The 2587-nt window shown below is 47.8% G+C and overlaps 1 long non-coding RNA gene across 1 annotated transcript; it reads right to left on the bottom strand.

Moving 5' to 3' along the window:
• Positions 1-461: 461 nt before the first annotated feature.
• On the bottom strand, positions 462-2378 carry LOC104917146. The gene is made up of 3 exons (XR_796768.3): positions 1468-2378; positions 1211-1296; positions 462-538 (listed from the first exon to the last, which is right to left on the bottom strand). It is a non-coding gene; the product is annotated as an uncharacterized LOC104917146 (long non-coding RNA).
• Positions 2379-2587: the final 209 nt, after the last annotated feature.

The following is a 2587-nucleotide window of genomic DNA, read 5'->3' as shown; positions in this document are numbered from 1 at the left end:
TTTTTTTTCCCCCTTAGAGCTCATATAAAAACCTTGCAAACAATCAGGGTGTCTCACTAATCATGAGCAACTGTGTTGATTAATCTTAACAATCTGCATGAAAATATTGACCTAGTTATTACAACATAGGGATTCAAACATAAGAGGGAGAAATTTGTTAAACATTTAAAGATTCAAAAATCAGAAGAGTAATGGTAGTGCTTCCCTAATTATTGTATCAAAACCTTTTGTCAAACTAATGCCATAGTAATGCAACGGCAAGAAATGTTACACAGTAGTCTAAGTTCGGAATAAAATACCACTTCTAGGTTCTCTTAATTATCAAAGTAATCACATACATATAACTGTATTAACAGTTACATTAGTAGCTATTCTGTCATATTATGAAATAAAAACAGTTATTTCTAGCTTCACTGTAGTAAGGTGTCATATTTGCCACAGTCTTGACTTCATCTTTCACCTACCACTACAAAATGTCTTTGTGTTCTGGCCTCTCAGACAGCTCTGGCAGATCGTGCAAGCAGCATTAGCACAGAACCTATGCAAAAGAATTGCAAGGAGTTTATTTGTGCACAGTTCCTGCAATGAAAGGACATTTGTCTTTCTCTCCCACTCCACCTGCCCCCTGTCACCTGACATTTGCATGTAGTCTTAATGATACTTAAGCACAGCCTCAAACCCATGGAAAAGTACAAACAAAACACACGCATCAAACTTGCATTAAGAGGGGAAATAGACTCAGTAAGGATTACAGTGAGAAATGTGTACTTTGTTAATGGAGGGACTTCATCTTCACAGACGCAAGTCCCTTAAACACTCTCGTTTCCACAGACAGAAACTTAACAACATGTAGCACCCCACACCTCCCTCTGATCTCCTCAGGTGCTCCTAGGGCGTTAAATATGCTGTACAGAAGGCGACGGATATATTTCATCAGCAACATAGCAGAACCTTGCATCACAACTAAGGATATAGCTGTTACAGCAACAGGTTTTCAATCCTTAAGACTGCAAATAGCAGAGAGGGAAGCAACAGAGAGAGAGGGGGGAAGCGACAGAGGGGGTGAAACCAAAAGCAGTGAAGCAGTTTCCCTGACTCGAAACCCGAAAAGCAGTGAAGCAGTTCCCCTCAGTCGAAGCCCGGCACAACGCAGTACCTGCGCTGCCCCGCAGGAGCTGTGGCTGCACTTAGGCGGTTCCTCGGACAGTACCTTGACTGAGATGGCGGGTGCTCCAGGAGCACTGCAGCTCAGGCTCGCCCCTCAGAGAGGCACTTCTTTCAGACAAGCGCGTGCTTCTGCGGGAAGTAAACAAGGGACTGCCAGCACTCCTCCCCAGCGAGCGAGCCCGAAGGCCCGGCCGCGAGGCCCTTCCACCGCCCGGCCCAGGTCCGGCTCCGCCACGACACGAGCCCCGCCGGCACGCTCACGTCGGGCTCGGGCAGAGACCTCTATACCGTAGCACCCACCTCGACCGTGTTTCGCAGACGGCCGAGCGCGGCACAACCGGAAACGGTAGGCCAGCTCCGCTCGCTGGGCGCGAGCCTTCACCCGGACCCACACCGGGCGGCAGGAAGAGCCAGCGCCGCCGGCCCTCTCCGCCCGGCGCATGCGCCGCCGCCAGGGACGGGCAGCCGGTAGCGGACGTGCTGGTGGGGCGTCGCCGTCGGGTTGCGGCTCGGCCCCTGGCCAGCAGTGGCGGCCTGTAAAGAAGCGGAGCGAACGCGTTCGTCGGGCTGCGCGTTCTGTGTTCGTAGCTGTCACTGTAGGCCGGGCGCGTCCTCCCCGCGGCCCAGAACAGTTCGCGCTGCCGCCCGCGCCCCGTGCTGCCTTGTCATCATGGCGGCCGCTCCGCGCCCTGCTCACTTGCAAGGAAATCCTGCCCGTTATCAAAGATTACAGTTTGAAAAGGCAAACGTGGTGACGAATTCCATGTGTTTCAAGGAATAAAGACAAAATAGCCGAAATGAAAAGTGTCAGCAATTTTTTTAAGTTGAATTTCTGTTATAAAATCTAGTTAGGTGATAGCAAATGTGATTATGGAAAAATCGAAACCATTTCCGGCCGTTGAGTTTGTTAAGCAATGCATGGAAAGCACAGCAGACAGAAATGTCCTGATGTAAGAAAAGATTTTTTTGAAATAAGTTCATCTCACCAGTCTACAGCCAGGTGAACCGAAGGAATAGGAACATCTATTAAAAAAAGATTTGGAGAGCAAAGCTGGTAATTTCAAGTTTTATGCTTTGGTGATAAATTACTGCTTCTACAGATACAGCTTAACTTGCCTTTTTCATTCAAAGCACTGAATATAATGTCACCGAAAAAATGGCTTCTTGGGTGTATTGGAAATATCCAAATAATTTTCTAGGACGGTATCTCTGATAAAGCAGATTTTATTCGTGATTGCAATGGCAGGCCTCCTGCAAGCAGGAGGGCACACAGAAAACAAGTTACATCTTTTATTCCTATTCCCCAGCACTTATCTCTTTCTCCCCTAGTTCCTCAATGGCTGAGTACTTTAGGTTCACAATCTTCTCGACACTTCACTAAACTTGGAAACACTTGGACAAACATAAATTTTTGCTGCAT

Source organism: Meleagris gallopavo, unplaced genomic scaffold, assembly GCF_000146605.3.
Source record: "Meleagris gallopavo isolate NT-WF06-2002-E0010 breed Aviagen turkey brand Nicholas breeding stock unplaced genomic scaffold, Turkey_5.1 ChrUn_random_7180001956143, whole genome shotgun sequence".
Taxonomy (NCBI): domain Eukaryota; kingdom Metazoa; phylum Chordata; class Aves; order Galliformes; family Phasianidae; genus Meleagris; species Meleagris gallopavo.
Note: the sequence above shows the minus strand (reverse complement) of the source record. Positions and strands in the feature narration are given on the sequence as shown.